Source organism: Mauremys mutica, chromosome 10 (genome assembly GCF_020497125.1).
Source record: "Mauremys mutica isolate MM-2020 ecotype Southern chromosome 10, ASM2049712v1, whole genome shotgun sequence".
NCBI classification, from domain to species: Eukaryota; Metazoa; Chordata; order Testudines; family Geoemydidae; genus Mauremys; species Mauremys mutica.
The window spans coordinates 35,136,055-35,155,670 of NC_059081.1; the positions used below are offsets into that span (position 1 = coordinate 35,136,055).

At 42.1% G+C, this 19,616-nt stretch overlaps 1 protein-coding gene across 2 annotated transcripts in view; it reads left to right on the forward strand.

Annotated features, from left to right (window-relative positions):
- CSRNP3 (cysteine and serine rich nuclear protein 3) overlaps nt 1–19,616 on the forward strand; it is a 146,983-nt gene that overhangs the window by 66,654 nt on the left and 60,713 nt on the right. The gene's annotated exons all lie outside the window — the stretch shown is intronic.

Here is a 19,616-nt window from a genome sequence, read left to right on the forward strand (position 1 = left end):
CAAAGAGGAAGGGGAGACAAGGAGCTGGGATGTTGGGAGATTACTGGCGCTGTCTGAGCAAATAATCTGGGACAAAGGGGTGGGAGGAGATTGAGGTAGGTTGGGACTGGAAGTGAGTGGAGGGGAGGGGAAAAAGGAACAGGATGGGGGATGACTGAAGGCAGGAGGCAGAGGAAAGGCAGATTAGATGAGGAGCCAGGAGGGGGAAATGGGATGAGGGGACAAGGAGTCAGGGTAGGGGAAACTGGGATTGATTGGGCAGAGAGATGGGCTGGGAGTGGTGGGAAAATACTATGAGTGGGTGGTGGTGAGACTGGGACTCAAACGGGGATCTTGCACACCACCTCATTACAAGCAGTATGGTCTCTCTTCAACATGTAGCCCCCGTGAAAGGAAATATAATTACTAGGCATAATTTTTCAAAAGGTCTGACATTATTTAGAAGCCTAAATCCCAATCAGTAAAACTTAGGGTCCTAAGTCACTTATGTGCTTTTGAAGATTGTACCCTAAGTGACCTGAAACACAGTCCCTGCCTCTCTGTAAGCAAAATAAAAAAAAAGATCTGAGCCCACAAAGATGACATAGTTATTCCTAAATAATAAAGAACCCACGGAACATGTCAGTAGTCTTGATCATATCACTTGATCATTGCCTGTTAGGTTCACTCCCTCTGGGGCACCTGGCATTGGCCACTGTCAGTAGACAGGATACTGGGCTGGATGGACCTTTGGTCTGACCCAGTATGGCCATTCTTATGTCTTCAATATTCTCATATTTTTGTGATGGAGAAACTCTGATATAAATGGGTCTAGAAATTCTGGATGGTCATAAGACACTAAAAGCTAGTTATCTCCTGCTGCTTGTTCCTGCTACATCTGTCATTGTCGTTCACTGTGGGATCTTGGCCTCTGTAATGTTACAGATACCGGATTTATTTTGGAGGACGAAAAAAAATTCCTGTCCTTTAAGTCATTGGGACTGAGAAATTTCTGTAGAGAGATACCTTATTCAGTTTTGTGGAGTGTTTCCCACTCTCTTTGGAGCATCTTTCTCTTGTTTTTTGTCAAGAAAGATTTTCTCCTATATGCCTTTTTGGTGGCAGTTTTCCTGCTTTGGATCTTGTGTGATCATAGATAAGTTAATGCATCAGGACAAACTGAAGAAAAACAAGAATTTCATCCCCTAAATTTGTGCAGACTTTAGTGTTTTTGTCTTACGGATTGTTGTTTAAAGTAGTTTTAGAGCCATTGCTTCTAGAACTCTCTTTTTAGAGGCCTCTGTGTTTCAGGCATCTCTCTTTGCTGCCTCCAAATCCCTTTTCTTCATCGGGGGTAACCTCTCTTCTCCACAGTATATGGAACCCCTCTGTGCCACAACAAGCTCCACTTCACTTCTCCCTGTGGATCAGCCCTCCTCAGAAATGTCAACAGTCATCACTGCCTTAATGGTATGTTAATCAAAGAGCAAGTGTAATCTCAGGTATGCTTTGATGTATCAGGCAACTCCATTACTCCACTTTCGGAGTGGCTCCCTCCTTTTGAAGGAGGCAGATCTGGATTTCTTTCAGTTTCGCAAGGAGGGACTCATGATAGAAATTTTTACTTATTTGAAAGATGTCAAAGATAGTTTTGATTAAACAGGTGTTGTCTTCACTCCACCTAAGAGGGAGTAATTGCTAGCTGATTATAATTCTGCTTCTGATTTCCATGGCCACAAACTCACATTGCAGGCTTTGGTTAAAATAAAAAAATAACTACAACAGCTTGAAAGGATTCAAGCATTCATAAGGATTCAGTAGATAAACAAAGATGAATGTGCACACTGTGCTCCCCAAGTCTCAAGCTGATTTCCCTGTGGCTGCACCTATGCTCACAAAAATCTGATGCCTTTGCCGTTAGTGCAGCTTCACCAGACATAACAATGGGAGCTGTAGTAGAGACAAGGTTCAGTTGGTTTTTTTTTAACCACCATGTCATCTAACCTTGCTCTGTTGTGGGCCTACAGCAAAATAGTTGCAACTATAAACTGCAGGGTAGTTGAACTGGACACCTCATATCCTATCAGCTGTAGAGATAAAGACTGATTGTCCACGTCAGACAGGACCTAATTTTATATGACAGTGGAATGTGACTAGATTTGAGTACTGTGAGCATAGCGGTATAAGTCAGCGCTGGGGCTTTATAGATTACATATGGGCTGGGGCTGGTCTGTCTTCCAATATGTATTGAAAGGTATAGCTATGTACCTGAAGAAAATTCTGAAAAAACATCCATTCCTAATTAACTTTCAGTTTGGAGGGAGAAAAGATGTTTCAGTGCAAGAGGTTTTTCATTAGGAATCATAGAATAACAGAAACAGTTGTGGTTTTAAAATGTCTCATTTGGTAGCGCTGTCTCTAAGAGAAGATATATAGCCAGTAAGGAGAAGGTTTAAAGAAATGTGTGCATGTCCTGAAAGAAGAGAACAACCATTGCAGTGAATTGTCTCATAGTTTTAGGTGTTTATACATGTGGCTTGCATTCTTTCTCCTGGTTTTAATTTCATGCTAGTGAACTATCTTTACACTTCTAATATCAGTAGCACCCAAAAGAGGTCATATTGAATATGTCAAACACAAGTTAAAAATGGTGAATTAAAAATAATGGATCTTTAATTTATACAATTAATATTACCCATAAAAATGCAAGAGTGAATTGGTTCCCAATCCTGCAAACATTTATGCACATACTTAATTTTAAGATCCTGAATAATGCTATGGAAGTAAGTGTGTGTATGTTTCCCAGATCAGGGTTATAGCTGTACATATATTCTCTAATTTACTAGAATTTTGGAGGCAATATTCTCTCGTGTTTAAAACATGACACTGGGCACCAGGCGCCCTGGATTGTATTACAGGCGCTGAAACGGTCTCTCTCCGAGAATTTCCCCAGTTCAACAAGGCATCTAGGCATGTGAGTAAATTGAAAAACATGAGTAGCCCCATTGACTTTTTTGGGATTACTCATGCTTAAAGTTACACATGTGCTCAAGTATCTTGCTAAATGTGGGATTTAATCTCCCTGAGCCAGGATTTAGGTGCCTAAAAATGCAGAGAGGTGCCTAGTGGGATTTTCAAAAGAGCCTGATCACCTAACTCCTGTTGAAATCAATAGGAGTGAGATGCCTAAACACATCTGAAAATCCGACCTATCTGGATCATTAGATGCCTAAACACCTTTATAAATCTGGACCTCTGTTACTCAGTTTCTCCATCTGTAAAATGGAGATTAAATATACTTACCCACCATCACAATACTTTGATGAAAAGTGCTGTAATTTGGTTGTTCGGTTCAGTGTTTAAGTAAATCCAGACACATTCCTGGTATTTCTAATCCATCAAGTGTACCCAACAGCTCTTCTATTTCTTTATTTAGGCTTCCCTACCTAGCAGTCTAATGAGGTCAGAAAGGTCAAAACAGACAAGCAGGAAAGGTCACAATGGCTTACGCATGCATCCTTTTCTGTAGGCTGATAGCATACTAGGAACGGGGGAAATTATACTGTTTGGATTGTGCAGCAAAATAATGACATGACCAATTTGACAAGTAAGTAGCCTTCGTTACCCTTTCCCACAGAATGTACTTCTATGACTTTCACAATTAGCAGAGATAATCTTTGAGAGAAGAAATAAGTGTTTTTTAACTAATTCATGTAAATTAAAATAATTTTTAGCTTTTTAATTTATCTGCTCCAGGGAATTTTTTTTAACTTATCTTGGCAAGATATCACCCTATATTCAAAGAAATGATACATTTCCATCCCACTCCCTCCTGTTACTTAGACATAAATAAAACTGGCGTGTGTAAAACTGGCATTAAGCTTAAATGTGCAGGCTTCATATTGAAATCCACATATTTTTTTATAGTAATGCAAAAGAATTCATGACTTCTCTCCTTGTCTCTATTTTTGGCTAGTTTGCCTTATCCAGTAAGAGTGATTATTAGGGATCCTTCGTATAGCCCCTTTCATCTGAGGATCTCAAATCACTTAATGTATTTTAATTAGCTAAGCATAAGACCACAACAGTGACCTAGGTAACAGTGGGTGGTGGTATTTGCCATTTTACAGTTGGCAGAACGAGGGTACAGAGAAGTTAGTGACTTGCTAAAGGTCAGACAACAAGTCAGTCATTAAAGACAGGAACAGAATCGGCTCCCAAGCCCACTCAATAAGCTTCCTCCCTTTTATACTCAGCAGTAATATTTTGAACTGTAACCACTGTTAAAGTGTTAAGGAAATCTGTGTAACAAAAATAAATATTGTGCTGGGATTCACAGTAAAGGCATGGCCCATGCTCTATGGTTCATGTTTGCAAGAATACTTAACACAGTTCTCAACCTCCATTTCCCAATCCCATTCTCTTTCAGAATTTAATGTGTTAGAATGACTGTGTAATTCTCTTGACACATACTACAAGGAAGAGTCAGAAATTATTGAAACATACTTGTTCTCTCCAAACTTTACTGAGTGGCATGAACCAAAGATTCAATGCCTTAACCCCACTATCTTAGTTTCTTTTTGTCAAAATCAGAGCACAATACCAAATTATGCATAAAAAGGATTTGTCCCCACCTTTACCCATTTAACATAAAGATTACTGTCATATGGTTATGAGAGACATTGAGCCAGATCCTCAGCTACTATAAACTGACATAGCTCCATCTAATTTGATTTATACCTGCTTAGGATCTACTGAAGTTCATTGAGTTAATGATCTGGGATCAAATTAACTTGTCAGTCCTTTGCTTCTTGAATATGCCCTTTTTACATTCACAGTGAAATTTGACTCTCACATTTCAGTTTTTCTGGTATGCTCTGAAGTACACACACTGAAAATGTGTTAATATTGCCGTAACACTGCACAGTGATAAAATGCTCACGTGATTTTACAAGCATGTTGGGTTTAGTCTGCCAGACACAAGTTATAGCCTTGCTTAACTAGAACCTGTAATTCTCTTGAAAACTCTATTATGAACATCGTTTCGCTTAAAGTTGCATTTTTCAAGAACGTAACTACAATGTTAAGCAAGGAGTTCCTATAGAGTGGCAGGAACTGTTCTCTGCAAGCGCCCGAGGGGAGTTGTATGCACAATGCATGTGTCTTTCTATCACTTCATGTGTTCACTAACCCTGTCCTATTTTAAGTCCATGGCAAATCTCCTATTGGGTTCAGTGGAACAGGATCAAGTCTAATTAACATAGGGGAGAGGAGGAACTTTCTGACAAACACATACCATCACAGAGATGAGTTTTTACTGAGATTTAGTATTCTGTAGTTCCTGCTACAGGTCCCTCTTGACATGAGTTCACTAAGCAGTAAAGATTATGTTTACAAGGGAAGACAGGATTAAACAGAAATACTGTGAAAAGGAAAAACAATACAGTGATAAGATGGGAGAAGATGCTATTCTATAAAGCCACAGCCAATGAGCAGGAGCATAGTAATCTGTAGTGAACTTTGGCACTGTCGGCAACAAGGATTTACCATCAAAATCTGTGTGTGTGCATGCAGAGGCACTGGGAAACAGAGGCGAGAATCTAAAGTGTGTAGACTTTCTGTGGGGATTATTATTTTCTGTATTTTATTATTATCTATGGTGACCTTGCAAGTCATAAGGAGGATGAAAGGTTGCATCAGACAGGCTTTTATGGTTTTTCATGATGGTTACTTAGTACAGTTTTCACTGTATTCATCATAAATGATGTTTTGGTAGGCTTGATTCTGTGCTCCTTTACACCACTGTAATGCCCTCTAATTCAATGTAGTCTGCCTAGATTTACACCAATGTAGAGATCAGAACTGGTTCCTTTGTCTACAGTTTGTAATTTTCTGGTACCAAGCTTCTGACAGCACAAACAATGCATTAGATTTTTGGTAAGTGGTGTAGCCACTCTATCATGGCAACATTGTCCAGAGATGTCAAATGCATCTATTCACCACCAAGATGATAAAGAAGGCAGTCCTTAACCAGATGTTTTTGAGCTCTACAGGGATAGGACAGAGAGCTCAAGAAGCCGCAACTGTGAAGATGTCATTTAAGCCACCCGGATCACAATGTATCCTATTATAACAAAGAAGGATCTTTCCGTTCATATGGTGGTTCTGAGCTATGTGAGACCTGATCCAGAGAGACTAGGGATGTAGTTCTGAGTTGTCTGTCTGCCAAGAAATGCAGCATCAATCCAAAATGTAGTCCTGAAACACTAGTTGCCACTGTTCCTTAGAAAGGTAGTGTCTGATGTACTGTCTGAGAGGTTCAACTATTTTAGAGCTGGGACATCTTGATTTTAGCTGGTGTTTTTGATGTGACTTGGAGCGGAAATTGTGAACTAAGCTGTCTTGCTAGTTGGTTGCACAAGTAATGCGATCATGGCCCTGCCTTCATGCCTAATCTGGTTTGTAATGTACTTTTTTAATATTAAAAGTACTTCTGGTTAACGATATTTCATTAATGCATTGTGCAAATATCACTCTCATTAATATCCTCATTCCTCAACCTGCCCTTCCCCTTTGTAAATATCACTGTGCTGTTGATAAAACACCCTTACAGGGCTAATACATTTTATATAAACAGAAAAACTAAGACACTGAATGAGAGAGGACAATATGGATTAATTTTATGTTTTATATAGAATAGATGTTTGTTAATAGCAACAGATCAGTGCCCTTTTGCTATGTTGCTCTTATGCAGCTGTTGCTGTTATGGGGAGAGTCATCTGACCAAAGGCAGCCTGCAGTACACACTGACAATGTATAATGATAACAGTGTGATGTATGTTTATTATTATTGCTACTGTATTACATTAGCGTAGGTACTGTACATTTAAAACATGTGCTCTGTTCTGCATTTGTAGCCTACTACCATATTGTATAAAGAAAGCGATATTAATAGTTAGTGTTATAAAAGTATCAAGTTTTATTTTTATGTTTTAAAAACAAACATCAACCATGACAATAAACACAACCTCTTGCTCTTACTTGTAAAAATTTTTTATACTTGCACTTAACTGTAATACTTTGTATGCCCTAGATAAGCACGTATGCTAGGCAAATAAATAATACTGTAATAACATAAATTTAAGTATTATTCCATATCAAGATGTATTCTATTTATACAGTGAGTATTAACTTGTAAATTAATTAAGAGTGGATAAACTCACTCATTTTGGGTGAAAGAACTCTGTTAATTGGCTCTGCTTTTTCTCAGTCACAATTTTGTTTTGCAGATAGGATTCAGTGTCCCAAAGAGACCTGTAGACCCTATCACCAAGTCCCTCTAGCTGTGAAAAGTGCCTATTTGTGTTCAAAGCCTTCAACAGCTCGGAGTTTGTCAGAGGGGGAACTTCATCAAAATCACCCTCACTCTCTTGATTATCCTCTTGATTATGATATGTTTCATCAACACAAGCTCATTTCTCTGGCCCTGCAGCAGCTGCAGCACTCAGTAATTTCTCATGGCTTACCTCTCCGAAAGTGAGTGTAGTGAGGCGACGACCCACCAGCGTGGTGCCTCCTGCTGGTCGTCCTGAGAATTAGCTCTCTAGCTCCGGAGCACCCTCTGTTGGCCGATGTCCTGCCTTCTGCTGGCCCCCGTGTCCCTCCCCGACCTCAGTGCCCCTTTCATCGAGGTTCTGCCCACCGCAGTACCCCCGCAGTCTCTGGGTCTCCCCTCCCGGGGGAGCCCCCAACCCTCTATCCCACCTTGTCTCAGTGGCTACTGAGAGTCGTCATGTAGCCTCTGCTCACTGGGGTGGACTGCAGTCTGTAAACCAATCATCATCGGCAAGGGGGTTTAGACCTGCCGCCTTTGCCTAACCCTGGGCTGCACCTCTGCAACCCCAGTACCTGCTTTGGGCCTTTAGCAAGGCCTGCAGCCTGGGGAATTGTCAGGCTGGAGCTCCCCGGCTCCTTTGCCTTTCCCCAGCCCTGCTCTACCTCAGGCACCCTGCTCAGCTCCCAGGCAGCCAAGTCCTTCTCTCTCCACCTCTAGAGAGAGACTGCCTGAGCTAGTGCCTCACAGCCCTTTTATAGGGCCAGCTGTGGCCTGATTGGGGAGCAGCCACAGCTGGGGCTATGCCCCAATCAGCCTACTCTATTGGTTCCCCGGAGCAGCCCTTTCCCAGGGCTGTTTTAACCCCTTCGGGGCCAGAGCGGGGTAACCACCCCGCTACAGTGAGCAAATCCTTATCCACAACCACAGCAGCTACTAAGTTCTCTTTTTCCATGTTGACGGAAGGGGAACTTTTTCAGGGGGTCATCAAACTCTTCAATATCCTCGGCTTGCACACCTTCCACTGATACTAGAAATTTACCTTTCCTGAAACAGTTGGAAATTGTTGTTGGCTTTACATCTTGCCATGCCTCAGCAACAAGATGAATGCAATCTAGCAAATATACAGTTTTCAGGACTTTCTGAACATCTGTGTTGGAATCCACATCAAGAACAACAATAATCCAGTGTGCAATTTTTGATTGGTAATGTCCCTTCATGTTCTTAATCACACCTTGTTCCATAGATTGCATCAAAGATGTACTGTTATGGGGTAAGAATTCAAGCTGAATGCCAGTGAAAACCATTCCTTGGGGATGTGGGAGCAGTTATCCAGTAAAAGGCATATGTTACGGCTCTGCAAGCGAAGCTGACAATCCCACTTTTTTAGCCAGTTGATGAAAAACTTACCCGTCATCCAGGCATTCGCTGAACTGACATAACTGAGGGGAAGTTTACTGAAATCCTTTGGAAAGCATGTGGTCATTTTGACTTCCCAATCATGAACAGCAATTGTTTGTCACTCCCATCCATGTTGGCACAGACGAGCAGTTGCCCTATCCTTTCTTCTAGCTTTTCATTTTTTCTACATGTCCTCTATCACGGAGTTCTTTCAGATAAAGTCCTGTTTCATCAGCATTGTAGGTGTTAGCTGGGGAAAACTGTTCAAGAATGTGAGGAAGTTTTTTGCACTGCCACTACTCAGCTGCTGGCTTGTGGAACCAGCTGGTTTTTGCCATATTCTTTTTTGTAAGCAACATTGAAGTGTTTCTTCCATCTGGTAAACCTGCCATCACTTGCCTTAAAATCATTCAATGGAAGTGAAGCTGCAAGCTGAAGGGCTTTTTCCATGATTTCAGGTCCAGCAAGCAGTGCTCCCCGCACCCTCTTCTCCTGGAACCATATAAAGAGAGCCCGGTCAACATGAGGAAATTTTCCTTCATGCCCACATTTACAGCAGCTATTTGACTGTCCATCTTCATATTTAGCCAAAAGCTTATCTTTCAGCTTCCACATTCTGCATACAACCATCCTGTGCAACTCTCACTTGACTGCAGCTTGGATTTGAGTAGCCTCTGGAGTCCGACAGACTTGGATAATATGTACTTTTTCTTTCATTGAGAGACTTCTTGGAATTTTGTCTGTTTTTGCCACCAAAAATTACTCAAGTAAGCAGAGTATGTGATGTCACTATCACAAATATTGCTCTTATGCGGTGGCTATGTTGCTGTTACTAAGTGGACAATTTAGGATAGGGAGGCTATTCCCAAGGGAAATTGGTTGTATTCTGGTTGGAGTATTGGAAATATAGCCAAATTCAAGCATTATTAGCCTTTTATAACAAAACGTTAGACGCAAAAAGGCAGTTTCTTAGATTATCTGAACTAAATGCAACAAATTAATTTTAAAATATAAATATGACCGGTCATATTCCCAGTTCTAACTATGCTGCCCTCAGCTATCTAGACATTCCCCTTTGGGAATCTGTAGCTGCCTTGTTAGAGAAACTCTGTTACTGTAACAATTTAAAGGAGAGGGAGGTGAAAACCAAGATTTGGCCTGATATTTTAAAGTTTGGTTAGGCGTGTGCTCCAACTGTTAGAGCAGAACTGTGGTGTTGCGTTTCCAGTTCTGCCATTGGCTCATTTTTGTGACTTTAGACAGCCCCTGCATGTGTCAGTTTGCCCATATGTTAGATGGGTACAATGATACTTTGTCTACCTCTCAGGTATATTGTGAGGTTTTAATTAATTTAGATTTTAAAAGTACTTTTTGATCATCCCATGAAAAGCACTGCACAAAAGTATTATTTTGATTCATTAGAAAAGATTATCTTCATTGTAGCAGAAGTGAGAGATTTCCTTTTCTGATGGACCATAGCCTACAATTTTAGTTCCTAGCAGAATACATTTATGTTAAAATTAGCACTGTCCTGAAAGGCTTGGGAGTGCAGTTTGTTATCTTCATGGCATACACACAGAGAAGTGAAATAAACATAGAATACTCTTTGCTGGAATGTTGCAACACAACACCAATTTATTTCTTAATATTAAGTAAGAACCTTAACAACACAAGCCAAAATCGGAGAGAGACAAAGCAGGCTGCTCTCTAAAACGAGAGGCACAACTCACTGCACCTTACTATAAGATAGCTTACTGCAAACTGACTCAGATTGCATGCTTTCCTTGAGAACCCTTTGCCTAAGCATAACAAGGAACACCCTCATGCCCCCCATCTTAAAGTGGTATCTTGCAATTCCAACACAGTTCTCAATACACCACAGTTGACAGACGTTTGTACATGATAAACATCTGGGGAAGTCTGGAAATCTGTTGTAGTGGGACATTATGGCCTGCTCTGGTGCAACAAGGCAGAAAAGGCCTATCATGTAAACAAGAAGTATGTGCCAGAACACAACAAAAAGCAAAACCCTGTGTCCTTGAAGGCACCTGGATTCCACTAGTACCTTTTGGTGACCGATAACACTTAGGCTGACTACCTGAGTTGATAGGACCTAATGTCAGTGGCATCTAAACACAGATGTTTATGATTCTCTGGTCTGTCTCCATCTGTCTACCTGGCTGTAGACTGGTTTGAAATGAGGTTAGTGGCCACCTGAACAGTTCACTTAGTTTGTTTCTGGCTGTAATTTGCCAAGTTAGATCCTTCCTCCCTTGCCTTGTTGCAGAAAATTCTGAAGACCGCTACAGGAGGTGGGAAATCATCTTTTTAATCCTAGTTTTAATCCGGGTACTGTCTTTTGTTTGTTTGCATTCAGAACAGCTGCATCAAATCCCAGTTCTATCCAATAGTTTGATCATTTCCTTGTTCTCACTAGATTGTATTTGATTTTTGTTAGTAGTATTTTACACAGTGCTGTAAGAGTGGACTGTTTAGTTATCTCACCATCGGGGCCATCTAGAAGTTAACTTTTCAAGGGGATTGCTTGAATAGGGGCCCTGCAGAACAGATCTGAGGCACACTGGTAGGGAAATGTGAGAGGTTTGCACTGCCACTGACTATGCTGCATGTCCTGCCACAGAAGTGTTCTAGAGGTTCTGTACCCCATTGTCACAGGCTGGCAGGCCCTTTAAGGGGAGACAGGCCCAGCATTACATGTGACATTCCTTCCCAGCTGATTCTGATTGGTAGGTAGGAAATGGTCCTGTTTAGTTAATAGACCTAGTTAGAAAGGGATCATGGGATGCCTACATAGGATGACAGAGCTCATTTATCAGGGGAAACTGCAGATGGGTGATTGGCTCCTCTAATAGGTGCTGGAGAAGGGTAGCTCCCAGGCTGATGGTCTGAAGGATGACTGAGGAGAAGCAGGAGGGAGACAATGGGCCCTGAAGCAAAAGAGAGTTGCAAAGGGAAAAAGCCTCATGGAGCTCTAGCTCAATATGGGTGGAAGAACTGTTTTATGATTGAGTTTTTGCCTAAGTTTTATGTTTGGAGCATAAAGATGTAGATGGAAAAAGACTCTGGGTGTGACAATCAGTCCTTCATGGGGTGGGGAGACAGGCCAGCAGCCTTACATCTATGATCAGTCCACCAGATCTTATCTCCAATCTGAAATACTTAGCTTTTTGAAGCTTTTTTCCATTGCCACATTAAACAGAGCTCAGTAAAGAGCAACCATTCTCCCAATGCAACCTTTCATTAATATTTATTAATAGGAAGGGATGGTGAAAGCCTGTTTATATTCAAATTTTGACTTAGTACAAACTGATATAATCAAGCGTGAAATTTACTTTAGATTCTAAATGAACATATACCATGATCCTGCTCCCCTTGAAGTTAATAGAAGCTCTGCCATTGACTCCAATGGGAGCAGGATCCCGAAGATGTTTTTACAGGGCGGGAGGAGATCTTCTTTGCTGTTGTTGAGAAATAACCCCCTTACTTCAAAACCACACTCATTGGGCATATGACAAAAAAACAGTGGTTTTTGTGCTCAGCTGGTAAAGAAAGCTCAGTGTAAGTCCCAGAGCTGTGCTGACATTATTGATATTGCTGGCACACAAACAAGGGTGTAAATAAAAACTTGTGCTAATTTCAAGCTCTGTTGAAAACACATGGGGGGGAAAAAACAATCTCAGCCATGGAAATGGACAAAATTATTAAGGGAAAATCTGTTGTTTTCAAGATTCTAAGAGGGTATTAGAAACAATGAAGTTGTAAAAACAAAGGTCTTGAAAGTACCAGTGGCAGTGTCCTTTTAAACTTTAAGTGATTGCTTTTAACAGGGTATGTGGGACATACAATGACATGGAGAAGTACAGTGATATAGTCAGTACTTTTCCAGTATAATGGTATCATAAACAAACCTTAAGCAACTAATTTAAGACCAGTCACTTTCAATATGAGACATTTTCTTACTTGTAGAAATAAAATTTCCACGCTTTGTGTACTTTGTAATACAAAAGTGTGTCGACAATTTGCTTGCATTATTACTAGAACTCTTCAGTAAATGAATGCCTTGCTGTGTAACATTAAGTCTACATTGTTATTCCTCTCTACCTTTATTCATGTTGCTTTATATTTATCTGTATTTAGACTTTTGTGCTTGGGCATGTGATGGAGACGGACACAAATTCACATGAATGGTGATGAAAGATTTATTCTTTGGTGGAAGGAGTTTCTATCCTCTCACAAAAATCAGAGATGTTTCCTACTTTAACTATATTGTGATCATCTGGAAGTAAGGAGATCATGTTATAATGTTAACAATGGTTACAGTACAGCTGCTGATGCCAGAGATAGAGGGAAGCAAGTTTCAAAAAATCCTATTGGGAATACGGATCTGTGATACAGAGACTGTGGACCTGATTCCACTTGCACCAGTTTTACCCATGTAACTCCATTGATGTCAAAGGATTTCCTTCTGGTTTACTGTGGTGTGAGATTAGAACCAATATATATTTGTCTGTCATTTCTAGGGCTGTCAAGCGATTAAAAATATTAATCGCAATTAATCACACTGTTAAATCCTTGAGGGGGCCACTTAGGGATCTGGGGCAAAAATCAGTACTTGGTCCTGCTAGTGAAGGCAGGGGGCTGGACTCAATGACCTTTCGGGGTCCCTTCCAGTTCTATGAGATAGGTATATCTCCATATATTTATTTTATATTAAATATTTTTGGATGTTTTCTACATTTTCAAATATATTGATTTCAATTACAATACAGAATACAAAGTGTACAGTGCTCACTTTATATTTATTTGTAAGTATTTGCAAGTGCAAGTATTTGCACTGTAAAAAAAAGAAAGAAATACAGTAACTCCTCACTTAACTTGTCCCGGTTAACGTTGTTTCATTGTTATGTTGCTGATCTATTAGAGGACATACTCATTTAAAGTTGCACAATGTTCGATTATAACGTTGTTTGACCGCCGCTTGCTAGTACAGTACTTCATCCACTACTTGCGGGATTCTCTGGAAGAGCAGACTGTTGGAGCTAGTGTGTGGGGACTTGGAACTAGGGTGGATCGGCAGTGCCCCTGTCAGCTCCCCTAAGTTCCCTGTGTGGCAGCCGCCCAGCACGCTATCAATTGCCAAACAGTTCAGCTGTCCCTCCCCCCAGTGCCCTGTGCTGCTCCTGCCCTCTGCCTTGGAGCTGTTCCCGAGAGCCTCCTGCTTGCTGTGCAGGGGGATGGGGGCAAAGATAGGTGCTAATATCAGGGTGCCTCCCTCCCCCTGCTCCTCCTCCCCATCTCCATGGTGGGAGGCGGGGGGGACACACGACAGGGCTCAGGATGGAGGGAGCTTGCTGGCAGCAGCTGCTGTCTCAACTTGCTGAGCTACTTAAAAAGGCAGTATACTTGGAGTGGGGTCAGCATACTTAAAGGGGCAATGCTTGTCTCTCTCTCTCACACATACATGGTGTGTGTCTCTGTCCCTCAGTCACCCCCCTCCTCCCCCCACACACCTCATGTGTGTCTCTGTCTCTCTCTGCCATGCTGTGTCTCCTACCACCATTTGTGCTGCCTTGTAGAGTGTAAGGCTACATTAACAACAATGTGTTAACCCTTGAGATCTTAGCCGAGTGCTAGTTCATCATTTATCCATAAGGCATTCCCTGGGAAATATCCCACCCTCTGACTCCACCACCTCAACCAAGCTTCATAATCATCATTGCTGTGTACAGTATTAAATTGTTTAAAACTTATACTCTGTGTGTATGTGTGTGTGTGTGTGTGTATGAAATTCTTTTACACTATGCTAGAAGAATAAAGCTACATGACTTTAAAAAACATAATAAATGAACATCTGTTAGTAATCTGTAGTGATCTGGCATTCTGCATAAAAATTAAAAGTCTAGAACTAAAATTGGAACCAATGATACAGAAAAGATAACTACACAAACAGAAGAAATTGGTTTAAAAAAAAAAAGGAAAAACATTGAAAAAAAAAGAAGGTCTTAATGGTTAAAATAAATATAAAATAGTGCATACTGAACTGAAGTTTCATTTCTATTTCCCCACGAATGTCCAGTGGTACTTTAAGGAACATAGAATTAGGCATGGTTCCTGTTGAGAGGAATTATAATCTAATACAAACAAGACAAAACACAGGACAGCGGTTCAAGAAAGAAAGGTTGCAGAGAGATCATTGGAGAGGAACTCTTTATAAGAATTATTCATAGCAGAAATGAGTTTTGATGCGGTGATTTGAAAGAGATGGATGGCATTTGGTGAACAAGATGTGTTCAGTAGCTAGGCTAAGAGGGGGCCATCAGTACATTATTAACTGAAAACTGCCTTTATAGTTCCTCCTTTTAGGTCCTGCAATGTCCATCCCTGCTGTGTAGCTCTGAATGATGCCCCAGATTGCATTATACTCTGATATCTGAGCTGTCATGGAAACTAGCTGGAGCATGGAGCTGGCTTATGAAGTGGATACAGGGATGTGTCAGGCAGCCCCTGTTTTAAATGTATTTGGCTTTTTTCAAAGACTCTCTTTAAACAAAACAACATCTTATCTTTAAAACAAAACTAACACGATCCCTTGTAAACAGACACCATGCTCCATTGAGATTCTGGACATTTCATGAAGGCTGGCTCTGAGGGGGATGGATGTGGTTGTACCTTTATCTCCTTCATGCCTCATTTATGTAATTTTTAGACATGGTCTGTTCAGGTGATTGCATAATGACTGGAGAATGCATAAACCTCCACATTTTTTCTCCTGGTCACATTACAGTCAGAATTTGTTAATTCATTTAAGTATGGTAATTAATTTTATTATCTGATGCTGCAGCAGTTAGTAGCTTCTTTGTCACCTACTCCATGTCGCTCAGTACAATAGTACACCTGCCACATAGCTAATGTGCACTATTCTGGTAGTCTAACCACCTGTGTTTAGGAAGAATGTGAGAGAACAGAAAGTGTGCTTACAGAAGAGTACCGGTATCTGTTCATTGTCTGGGTATGCTAGCTCTTCAAGCTCATACAGCTTCCCCTGCAGGATGCTGGATTAAGGTGCGCAGTTCTTATCTCCCTTTACATTTGTCTCTCAGAAATCAGACTGGCGGGAAGAGCAGTTTCATTTTGATTTATGATACCTGAATTGATCTGAGGTAAGAAATAGCACACCCTTTTAGATAAGTAAATATAATTAAAATTTTGTTGTGTTCAGGAATCACAGTATAAACAACAACAAAAGAAACTGTGTGATAGTGCATAACTTATTTTTAATGTTTAATTCAATTAATATCTTTACATAGCTATTGGTTTTTTGGGCCTATTGTCAGTCTCTACTCTGTCACTAAGCAAGTTAACAATTCCGGTAGTCTCTGCAGTGTCCTTCATGGTAGACAAGAGGCAGGGCTTAGTTATGATGAATATATTGAAAGATTCTTTGTTAAGACCATGTGTCTCTCTCTATCTTTCATAGGTGTCTGAACACAGCCTGGAGAGCTCTATGACCAGATAACCAGCAGGGCTGGCTCCAGGCACCAGCCAAGCAAGCTCATGCTTGGGGCAGCAGATTCAAAGGGACGGCATTCCGTTCAATCTTAGGGTGGCATGGCTCCCTTTTTTTCCTTTTTTCTTTTTTTTGTTCGCCGCTCTGGCCGCCCTGTAGGGGGCAGTGGGGAGGAGGAGGGGAGCGCCCTGCTGGGAGCCGGCTGCGCGCTCTGTCTGTCCCAGCCACTGCCAGGTCTGCAGCAAGCCCAGCAGCCCGCGTCCTTCCCTCCCCGCCAACCGGAGCAGAGCGGAGCCCTCCCGGCAGGCGGCGCGGCAGGAGGGGCCAAGTGGTGAGCGCCCTGGCTGAAGGAAGCCCTGGCCGCCCCCTTTCTCTCTCTCCCCCCGGCTCCCTTCCCCTCCCCCCTGGTAGCCGGGGCGCGCACTCCACTGCACCCTGGCTCCGGCCACCCCGCAGGTGTTTTTTTTTGTTTTTTTGTTTTTTGCTTGGAGCCGGCCCTGTAAGCAGTACAAAGGGGCTACAGGACCCTTTGGTGGAGTAATCCCTGGTGCAAGAGATCTTTGCAAGAGGCACAGAGGCAACTCTGCTGGGTCCATGATCCCCTCCAAGAGCCCTGGCACTAGATACATGTCAAGGCAGTGTCAAGAGCAGGACTAACAGTGGCCAGGGCCTATGGTCCAAAAATTCTGTGCCACTGCAATGACCCATAGAGGCCACTGCAGCAGGGGCACAAGTTAGAAAAGTGCTAACCTGTGCCAGGGGCTGCACCAGTCTCTGGCAGCATCTGAAAAGGAAGGTGTAAACGGCCTCCCTTCTGTCCCAGAGCTAGCACTGGTATAGGGATGAATCTTTCTAATCTATGTGTAAGGGCTCATGGATCTCAAATCCAGGCCCTACGGGTTCCTAAGCAGCCCTCCATACTCTGGCCACCTCTGGCCTGCTCATCCAGAACTACGGAAAGTGAGGGGCTAACACAAACCACCAGGATCCTGACTGGGGATGATGACTGGCCCTGTCGATTGGCACGTCCATATTATTTAAACCAGAAGAAGGCACAGAAAGTGGTCTTAGCAACTGAGAGATTTCCTGACTGGCTGCTGCTCCAGACCCGACTCTTCTTGGATTGCTGGATTCTGATTCTGGCTCTGAACCCAGCACAGAGACTCTGACTGACCACTACGTCTGACCACCCCGATCCAATCATTAGGTTCAGGTTGCCCACATCCTGGTCCTGACAGTACACTGTTTAAACAATGTCACATGGTCTCCCTAAAACCTGGCCTAGATTAGGCAGTCATGGAAGCAACTGCTGACTCCATTTTTGTCCCCTACACAGGACATCACCTCTACTCTGTGCTTCCTCCAGCAGCATTTAAGTAACAAATAGTACTCCAATCAGTTATGCCGATACACAAACTAAACAAAGAAGTAAACAAAAATCAATGTTGGCTTGTATTCTGCTAGAACCAGCTTGGGAAAATCAGTCTGTGCCAGATAGGAAAGGACAAAATGTGGGGAAAATGTATTTTCAAAAGTTAAAGACAAAATGAAAAATGCAGGTGAAGGTGCCCTCCTGTACCCCAAACCCCTGCCGCAGCCCACTGAAAATGAGTGCGTGAATGAGGCTGGGACAGAGTGAGCGACAGAGGGAGGGGGATGGAGTGAGCAAGGCAGGGCCTCAAAAAAGGGGTGGGGCAGGGGTGAGGCCTCGGGGCAGGGGGTGTGGCAAGGGTGTTCGGTTTTCTGCAGTCAGAAAGTTGGCAACCCTAACTGGAGCTTGTGCTACCATGAAGTGACCAGGGATGCCAGGACTCCAAAGCCAATGCAGGTTCTCTATTCAGATAGCTCTAACCTCCTGTTGAATCGTTTGGTGTCCCCCACAATGCCTACTGTGAGGGCCAGACTCCACTTCTCCAATGGAATGATCAAGAACCAAGAGGGGGCCTTCATGGAGGCTTTCTCTTTCCTAGCCCCATCTCCAGGGCCATCCTTAGGCATACGCAGCATACATGGCTGCGTAGGGCGCCCAGAAATTTGGGGCACCACTGGGACAGCAGGTAAAAGTGAGTCGGTTCCCACACACCCAGCGTATGCTGAGGTCTCCTTAGGCAGGGGCCAGATTCACAGAGCCGAATGTGCCAGCGCAGCACATTCTGCTTGAGGGAGAGAGAGTACGGGGGTCTCCGCATGGAACTGTGACTTGCCGCCGCCGGGCAGCTTGGTATCCTTTTGCTGCCTGTGCCCTGCCCCTCAGGCTGCGAGTCTGGGTTGCCACAGCGTCTGCTGCCTATGAAGCTCGGTATGTGTCAGCAATGGGAGGGAGTCTTCTGGGGGTCTGCGGGCACCAGTTTAATACTGCATATGGCTCCATAAATCCTAAGGACGGTCCTGCCCATCTTATGTATTTTTACTGTGGGAGGGAGAGTTTTTAGCATCTTGATTGTAATTTAACCTTTTGAGAAATCCCAGTGTTGAGCATAAAGGGATAAAACATTTTTTTGGAACGTGATAAGAAAGGTTGACTGATGTTACGTATTTTGTGTGGTGTTAAGACAGCTTGCTGCTATTGTCTCTTTGCAGAACCAAAATTTTCTTGTTAAACTATTTAACTGTTTATGTTTCTTAATAATTTTTGCTCTAACCTCCTGTTAGTTTTTTTTAATTATTTTTTTATTTTCCATTTTGTGTAATGGTCCCCAGGAAATGTGACACTAACTTTCCTTTTTCTTGCTTTCTTATTGTTCTTCTCCATCTGGTAAACCTTTTTATTTTTCTGTTTTCCTTCTGCAGCAGCAGCAAAAATGTCTGCCTTTTGTTTATTTCTCTCTACACTAGCATCATGACATCATCAATTGTATTAGCAGGGGGAAAAATAGGCATAGCTGTAGCTAAACCAGCTGTTCGTTAGCAACCTGTCTAGTCTGCCTTCATTTCTACTTATTAATGTATACAACTATAGTGTTTCCTGCTTAACAGCTCTTGAAGGGTCCTCGGCCATGAGCCATCTGCTCAGCTACTGTCTTTAGGTATGTTGTGTGACCATATCAGAATGGCGGCATTTTAAAAAAAATTGCTGACAATGGAATTCTGAGTTTAAAGAAAATAAATGTTTAGAATCTGGATGATTAATCACCAGATTAATCTTTTAGTCGTGAGTAAATTTGGGTCATATCCCAGCAAATCTTATCTTTCAAACTGCTAATCAGTTTGGTAGTAAAATTTCTGTATGTGGAAGCTTTTTATTAAACTAGATAGCCAGGTTATTTTATTTGCGTCTTTAAACATTATTCTGATTGAGTTTTCATTATAACTCACACACAGAGACTGCCCGTTGGTTGTATTACTTCAGGTTTGTGTTTGTCACAGGATGAGCTT